Genomic DNA, 9,367 nt, shown 5'->3' with positions numbered 1-9,367 from the left:
ATATATGCAAACTAAAGGAACGGATAAAAACTCAGAGCCAGCTACAAATGACCACTTAAACCAATTTAATGCAAGCAACTAATACTTATAGCAAAACTGTCAAATGCAAATGAATTATAAGATGTTCATAATAAAGCTGAATTGTCGACCTTGCAAGACCTTTGATAATGGACTCTCACGGGTCACTCTTCTCTCATGAAGCAAAGGGTGAGAATATGAATGTAAGAGATAAAGAAATATAGTTGCTCACCTAAACTACGACCGACATAAGCATGCTAATATGATAGACAATTCTAACTATAATACATACATTCCAATCAATAAGGTCCTGTCACAGCCGAGGGCTCACAAAAGTATGGGAAATTGAGGCAATGGGTAAGAAAAGGCAAAACATTTTTGGATATGTGAGGTAATGAGTCAAGCTAGCTACCTAACAAACCAAACGAACCAATATCCTATTCTTAATCCGTCTCAAAATCTGAACAAAATGCCCTTAGATCGGCGTAACAGCTATCTCAACCACAAACATACTCCTCATAAGATAAAGATAAAAATACATAGGATTGAAAACCGTTCTTATTCAATCAAACTCTTTTTAAATTTTTTCCCTTTCTTTTTTTTTTTCTTTTCTTCACGGTTTTTCTGATTTTTCAGTTTTTTTTTTCTTTTTTTTTCATCATCCTCCTTCCTCCATAAATTAACAACTCCGATAATCGAATACAAACCAAACTTGGCACAATAAACAAAATACCCCAAAAACATACACTAAACTAGCTTGACAAGGCAGGCTTAATTTGGATGTAGTTAAGGGTCAAAAGGCAAATTTGGCTAAATGTGGAGTTTAATGGGTAAAAATAAAAGGAAAAGGGAATGTAAGTACCTCCCTGCATGTGACACCAACCATAACCCGAATGTATGCAGACAAAAAGCAATTGAATTTCATATATGTGCAAATTAATGATACATGCTATGCAACGAGTATCTACTCACAATCCTACATGAACTGGTCATGAATGACACCAGTTTTAAGGCTTTAATTCCTTAGAAATTATAAGTAGGTTGCCAAAATCTCAGATCAAGTCTATTTATTCAGCTAAATTTAACATTAACTCGTAGATATGCAATGAGACAATGCTAAAAAGATATCAGTTGTATGCAAGGCTTAAGCAAAAAGGACTAAAAGTAGTGCAATATCATCATCGAAATACACCGTTCCGACTCAACCTAAATGCAAAAATAAACGTGAATATTTTTTATTTTTTTCGAATTTTTCATTTTTATGAGATTTTTGAATTGCTGAAATTGAAATAAACAATGCATGCAAAAATGAAACGTGATAACAGAAATGCAATAAAAACAGCATGCAGACACATATATGGATGCATAAATCTCCCCAAACCACACCGTACAATGCCCTCATTGTACTTAAAAATAGGGAAAGAAATGCAAACTGAAAAGGAGAATGAAGCTCGGAAAACTTGCAAGATAAAGTAAAGTAGGGACCTCCCCAACCAGCCAACAACATGGGAGGTCGTTAATAGCTTCATAACAACGTCACTGAAAGCGAATCAAAGCAAGCGAACTCGATCGAGAGGATATGATACTCGATCGAGTACAATGAGCTGCGAAAGTGATCGATTGAGAAGATCAGGCACTCGATCGAGTGAAAAGAGTGCTCGATCGAGAGGTACCTGCAGACCACAAATGGCTACCAAAAACCAAGTCTAAATTTTTCACAGTTTATAGGCTAAAAACCAATTATTAAACACACAACAAAATTGAAATGTTCGAAAATCAACTAAAAAGTTTTAAACTCCAGGTTGCCTCCCGGTCAGCGCTAGTTTCAGATAGGTCCTAGCTCGAACTTGTCTTCTTCATCCACAAATGATATTACAGAAATAGAAGAAAAGCAGAATAAATCATTACAACCTTATTTCTAAATATCTAGTATAATAAAACCTTGTCAACGCTCTCTTTCTTAGTGACTTGTAAAAAGACAGTTTCGTATGGGTGATGAAGAACTTGGACAGAATAATATCAGCAAAGAAACGGTACTTAGTAATTAGTAAGTGAATATTACCTTTTGCTTTTTCTTTACTCCATGTAAAGCTCGACACCAATCACCGGCACAAAGCAACACCTCAACTGTATCGGGAGCTAAAGAAGCACGATATGGATCAATCACTCTACCTCCTGCTCTGAAAGTTGCTTCTGAGGCAACTGTTTGATGTGAACATTATTTGCGCACATTTAGTCCCTTAATTGAACTCATTTTGCATACTATTATAACATTCCATAGCCATTTTATCCGTCAAATGCTTTCTATTTTGCTTTTCTAGTGCATTTCATATGTTTTGTAGAAAAGGAGATAATAAGGCGGAAATTCCCGTCTTTCGTGCATATTTGGAAGATTTTTGATGATATTGGATGGACTAGTATGAAGAGGAGGCAAGAATGATGACCAAGGATGTAAGAATAAAGAGTATATAGAAGGATCATAGGGTTAAAAAGCAAGGATGACGAGAAGGAAGTCAATGCAAGAAAAAATTGCTCGGAACCAAACCAAGAGTTTCTCCTTTGGCTCTTAAAGTATGCTAGATGGAACGGCGTCGAAAAAACAAGTGATCTAGGTTTTTGAATCACTCCAATAGGAGTCCGGATGAGAAAATGACGTCCGTTTTACAATCCGAGGTCAAACAAAGAAGCTGTCCGCCAATCCGCTTGTCCCAAGACACAAGACGCTCGGATTCCTGGGACACAATCCGCCTGTCTTCCCCTCAAGACGCTCGGATTCCTGAGACCCAATCCGCCCGTCTTCCCCTCAAGACGCTCGGATTGTTAGACAGAAAGAAAAAATAAATACACAGCCCAGAATCCGAACGTCCCGAGACTAATCCGCCCGTCTTCCCAACAATCCGCCCGTCTTCCTACAATCCGCCCGTCTTCATGCCTTGGACGCCCGGATTCCCTTAAAGCAACTTTCGTGTTCTTCTTGTTCTATGAAGGATGCGCATATTTTTCAAAGACCGGAGTCTCCCTTGAGACCGGCGATTCCCTACTCAACAATTAGCATTGTTAAATTACTATTTTACCCTTGCTTAACCTAATGATGCTCTACTATATATACTCCATTTGTAATAATCAAAGGAGGAAGTTTTTCATGAGATTAGAATCAAGTTTCCTTAGATTAAATCAAGCTTTCTTAGATTAGATTAGGAGTAGATTAGAATAGATTAATCTCAATCTTTCCACAAAATTACACATTAATCTTTCCTTAATTATTGTTCTAGTTTATTATTATTGGGTAATTGAAGATTATTGGGTTATTATTGGAGGATTGACAACCCTTCATCAATCAATCATGTTTCTTCTATTATTTTTTGCTTTATTATTTGGAATCATCTCAAGTTTGGTATAATTCTTTTACCCTTTACTCTTTATTGTTTATTTCTTCATTCTCTTATCATGTTTACACTTGTTGTTATGTTTGACACCATTAATGACATGTTCTCCATGATAATGAGTGAGTAGTCTCTTAGCTAGGATTAGTGGGTAACTAGGGGAAACCAAACATGGGATTGATTCATGCTTAATCTAACATGTTCACATAATTAATTTGCTTTCTTGTTGTGATGTCAACTTTATGCACATGTTATGTTTGATGAAATGCTAAGCCTATGAATCCTTGCATTTACAACCATCTCTTATCTATTCAACTTGACTTATAAGATATAAACCAACTCGAGTCTTGTTAGACCATGCATAGAAGTTGATTAGGAGGAAAGTAAGTCGACTTGTAGGTGTTGTACAATCTAATCGATTCGGCTCCGGGACCCAACTCTTCCTAAGAACCGTAAGACATAAACCAACTCGATTCCTTCAAAACATTAATTGCTTGCAACTTTGTAAACATGATTGTATGATCAACACCATGAATCCCCTATGACCCCATGACATTCTAGTGCTTTTAGTCATTTGTCTACATTTCTTAGTTCATTGTTTGATTTACTTTATTGCTTGCATTAGTCTAGGACACAACTACAAACCCAAACAAATTGTGACACGAGCATAAATTTAGATAGATAGACTTAGAACCCAAAGCACACCGTCCCATGGATCGACCTCAACTTAACCACTAACTAGTTGTTTGTTGAGTATTATAAATGTGTTTGATTGGATGTGACCCGACGACATCACCCATCCAAATGGCGTCGTTGCCGGGGATGGTGCTATGTGATTACGTTCTTACTTGTTTGTCTATTTTAATTGTGCTTTAACCTTGAGGAACTTATTCCTTAAGGTTCGTTTTTACCATTTTCTTGTAGTTTCCATGTTTGTAGTTGTATCTTTATCTTGGCTATGATGATGACCCAAGACTTGGTACATGGAGTATGTGGTGGATCTTTTGAGTATGACTATGGGTATGGGGAGTTTGAGGAGAAAGTCAACACAAGCCTACCTTAAAACTCATACAATGAAAATCCTAACTACTACCCCAACTTTTCCCATCAAAATCTTCACATCTAATATCAACAACAACCATCCACCCAAAACTCACTTTGCAACCAATTCCAAATGCCACAATATGAGCACTTTCACACCCACCCACAACAAAAAGATGAGCCCAACTTTGACATTCAAGATATGGTTCTCCAAATGATGGGAGACCAACAAAATTTCTTCACACAAATTCTAGAGGAGAGCCAAAATAGGAACAATGTTCTCCAAAGCATTGTTACCCATGGTGAGGAGTTGAAAATTCGAATTGCCCAAATGAAAGCAACCCAAACAAACACTCCCCACCAATCCTTGAGCATTGAACATGAAGGTGAATTTGAGGCAATGACCTTTGATGAAGAAGATGTGAAGTGGAAAGGGCCAATCTCCTTGAGCTCTTGTGAATATGAAAGTGTGGTATTTGATGATGAAGACATGAGGTTGAGTAAGCCAAATACTCTTAGCCTTTGTGAGTATGAGGGTGTGACATTTGATGTGAACATTGAGGTGTTGGAGAAAGAGTTAATGAAGAGAAGTGACGCCTCTATTTATGATTCATATGGAGAAAGCGATGATGATACATCTATGGAAGAAGATGATGAGGGAAATATGGACTCAATGATGAATAGAGTTATGGGATTAGCTTTCTTGAGGAAACCATCCTTGAGAAGTTTGAGGATTGCTTCGATGAAGAGGAGGAATACCTTCATGAGAACCTTTTCACACCCACTATGGAGCCCATGATAGTTGGAGATGACATTATGGACCTTCTCACGAAAGTCAAATCGTCATACAAGAATTACTTAGTGGGGAAGCTCAAAGAAAAAGTTAATAAGGAGTCTATATGTGGAAATTTCGCATCCACTATCCCAACTCCTAAGACATCCCATCATCAATGCCATAAAAGTTCTCCTTCTATCCTTGGAGAATTGACTAGTCCAAGCATTTGTGTCATCAACTTTGGAAGAAATAGGAGCAACCGGAAAAGCCCCCATGACAAGAATCTCAAGTTTGCTAGTTTTAAGAGCCAGGAAGGCCATCATCACAAAGCAAAAGAGAAGGGGAAGGAGTTCAAAGGGAGGTCCCTAATGAATTGGCCCTACTCCATTTTGAAATGGTTCAAGACTTATTCATGCTTACTTGAGGACCATTCACAAACCTTTGATCAACTATTGAGAGCATTGAGCTCCATGGATAATGGAATATAAATGAGTTTGGTGGAGTCCTCCCTCAAACCACCATTTGTAAGATACCCTTTCCCTTGACCTTGCATATACATTTAGCTTGCATTTGTATTATATTTCATATTGCATTTACATTAGTTAGTTCATATAGTATAGTTGTATTGTAATATATTTCATATGATTCATGTAGATAGTTGCATATAGACTAGAATTCATGCATAGTCACTAATGGCCAAACCTATTCTTTTCTATACTAGAGATAGTGTTTAAATTAGTTTGGGGAGGTTTGATCATAAGTGACCATAGTTTACTAGAAATCATGCATCATATAATATAGTCTAGATTACATTCATTTGTTATATATGTCATATAGAATTGCATTTAGTTAGAGCATGCATTCATTCATACCATATCATTGCATTTGTACTTTATTTCATAAAATCAAAAATCCAAAAACATGTTTTCCTTGAAACTTCTTCTTTTGTTGGTTCATCTTCCTTGGAGTTTTGCACAACTTCTTCTTTGTCACTAGCTTTCATAACTTCATCCTCAACTTGCTTCTTTGGTCCTTCATATCTCGTACCACTCCTCAAGTTAATGGCACTAACCGTTTCATGTCTTGGGGGATTACTTTGAGGTGGTAATTGCCCCTTTTGTCTTTGAGAGTTTGAAGATGCTAGTTGAGTCAATTTAGTTTCCAACATTTTTGTGTGGGCTAGGATGTTGTTGATGGTTATGTCTTTTGCTTGACTATCTTTTTGCATTTGAGTGAAAAATTCTTGTTGATTCTTTTGCATTTGGAGGACCGCTTTTTGAACGTCAAAACCTTGGTCATTTTGTTGATTGTATGGAGTTTGATTTTGGTAACCTTGATTTTGGTTGAAAAAGGGTCTTTGATTTTGGTTTCTCATGGGAGGTGGGGTGTATGTTGGTTGAGGGTTTTGAACATTTTGGCTTTTGTATGAGAGATTTGGGTGGAATTTGGAGTTTTCATTGTAATAATTGGAATACGTGGTACCACTCTTGTATGCTTGAAAAGCATTCACTTGTTCATTTGTTCCCCTACATTCACTTTGGTCATGTCCCAAAGTTCCACAATTCTCACATATCCCATTTGGGATTGATGAAGATGCTACCATGGCATTAACATGATGCTTTGGTGATTTTGAGGGTTCTTCAAGTTTAGCCATAGCCCTTTCAAATTTCAAGTTAATGGTATCAATATAAGCACTAAGTTGAGCACCCAATTGAGTAATAGAGTCCACTTCATTCTTTCCTCCTCTAGTAGCCTTGCGAGGTCTACTATATTGTGAGTTATGGACCGCCATTTCCTCAATCTTGTTCCAAGTTTGATTATCGTCAACTTCGGTGAACATACCATTTGATCCCATGTTGAGACTGTTTCTTGAGTCTTCATAAGGACCATTCCAAAATTGTTGTACCAAGAACCACTCGCTAAGTCCATGATGTGGACATGAGCGACAAATTCCTTTGAACCGCTCTCAAGCTTCATACAAAGATTCTTCATCCCTTTGCTTAAAACCCGTAATTTAAGCTCTTAGAATGTTAGTCTTTTCCGGAGGGTAGAATTTTTTGTAGAAAGCTAGAGCCAACTTCTTCCAAGAGTCAATTCCAAGAGTAGCCTTATCAAGGCTTTTCAACCATTGTTTTGCGGTGCCGATTAGAGATAAAGGAAATAAGACACATCGAATTTGGTCTTGAGTCACGCCGGTTTGTGAAATCGCATCACAATAGTCACAAAAAGTTTCCATATGAGAGTGAGGGTCTTCACTAGGCATCCCCCAAAATTGGCTTCTATCGACTAATTGGATAAATGCGGATTTGGCAATGAAATTTCCGGTTAAGTGTTGTGGTGTGGGAGTACCATTGGGTAGGTTCTCCTCGGTTGGTACAGAATGTGATGAAAATTTAGGCATTGTGGGTTGATTTTTTGATTGATTGGGTGTTGGGTTCTCCTCACCTTCTCTTGCAAAAGGGTTGATGAACTCAATAGTATTTGGTTGAATATCTACAACCTCACCAATACCTCTCAAAGTACCTCTAGCAAGTCTTCTATTGTTTGTCAAAGTCCTTTCAATTTCGTTATCAATGGGTAACAAGTTACCTTGTGATCTTGTAGACATGCAAACTATCAAACAACTTGAAAACAATTAGAACAAACCTTGAGGAGTTTTACTTCCCCAAGGCAAAGAAAGACACAACTAATAACAATCTAAGAAAATCCAATCAAGTTAACACCGTCCCCGGCAACGGCGCCATTTTTGGTCGAGCCCACTTGGAGCTTAATTTTCGGTTACTTGTCATTAGGAGCACCTAGACCAAAACAATATTTATAAATTCACAAACAACTCTACTATTAGTAAAGAGGCAAGTAAAGGTCGGATCCCAAGGGACGGGTATTGATGTAGGATTTTCGATTGCAAGTAGCGGTGTCTAGGGGTGTCACGATTTGGGTTGAGATAAGAAGATCACTAAACTAAATAGCAATAAAAGTAAATAAGCAAGATGATTAAAATAAGATGTAAACAATTGATTAAAACCACTAGGGTGTCATGGGGTCATAGGGGATTCATGGGAATTGATCATACAAACATATTCTCAAATTATAAGCAATCAATTATTGTTGTGATGGATCGAGTTGGTTTATATCTTACAATCCTAGGAAGGTTTGGGTCCCGGAGCCGAATCGATTAGATTTTACAACACCTACAAGTCGACTTAATCCTCCCCACTCAACTATATGCATGGTCTAATGAGACTCGAGTTGGTTTATGTCTTACAAGTCTCATTGAAAAGGTAAGTGATGGGTAAAAAATGCAAGGATTCATAGGCTTGCTTTTCATCAAACATAACATGTGCATAAGTTGAGATCACAACAAGCAAGCAAATAAACCATGAAAACATATTAAATTAAGCATGAATCATCCCCCATGTTGGTTTTCCCTAATTACCCATTAACCCTAATTGAGGAAACTACTCACTCATTATCAAGTTTATCATGCTAACAAGGTTGTCAATCATATTAACAAAGCAAAACATGATGAATAAATGAAGATGATTAACAATAATTAAAAAGGGATTAAGAGAATTATACCTACTAATGATTCCAAAATAAAGTAAAGAATAATAGAAGTACTTGATAAATGATTGGAAGGTTGTCAATCTCCCAATAATAACCCAAATAATCTTCAATTACCCAAAATAAAAGATGAACAAAAGAGAAATTAAGGAAATGAGATTTGTATTAAGACTTGATTAGAAGTTGATTACAAGATTAAGAAGAGATTAGAATGATATAAACTACACTAAAGATTGATAAGAAGAACCTGCTTCATCTAATTAGACTAATGGGGTATTTATAGTGGGGATTAGGTACACAAATTAGGGTTTACTAAGGGCTTAAATGACGATTAAGTCCATGAGGAATCGCTCCTCTCAGAAAATATGTGAGTCTCCTTTTTGCCGGTCTTTCATAAATATGCACATCTTTCATGGAGGGAAGAAGAGGAAGTGTGGGCCTGTAATAGAATATGAGCGTCCAAGGGGTCGGGACGGGCGGATTTCGTGGTGGCTGGACGGGCGGATTGGTACGCTGGACGAGCGGATTGGGGCGTGGTTGGACGGGCGTCCCTTTGGCAAAGACGCTCGGATTCCTCTAGTCTTGG

The 9,367-nt window shown here is 37.4% G+C and overlaps 1 non-coding gene across 1 annotated transcript; it reads left to right on the top strand.

Annotated features, from left to right (window-relative positions):
• Positions 1–7,139: 7,139 nt before the first annotated feature.
• LOC141636814 (small nucleolar RNA R71) lies at positions 7,140–7,246 on the top strand. Its single transcript, XR_012541398.1, has one exon. It is a non-coding gene; the product is annotated as a small nucleolar RNA R71 (small nucleolar RNA).
• Positions 7,247–9,367: the final 2,121 nt, after the last annotated feature.

Source organism: Silene latifolia, chromosome Y, assembly GCF_048544455.1.
Source record: "Silene latifolia isolate original U9 population chromosome Y, ASM4854445v1, whole genome shotgun sequence".
NCBI classification, from domain to species: domain Eukaryota; kingdom Viridiplantae; phylum Streptophyta; class Magnoliopsida; order Caryophyllales; family Caryophyllaceae; genus Silene; species Silene latifolia.
Note: the sequence above shows the minus strand (reverse complement) of the source record. Positions and strands in the feature narration are given on the sequence as shown.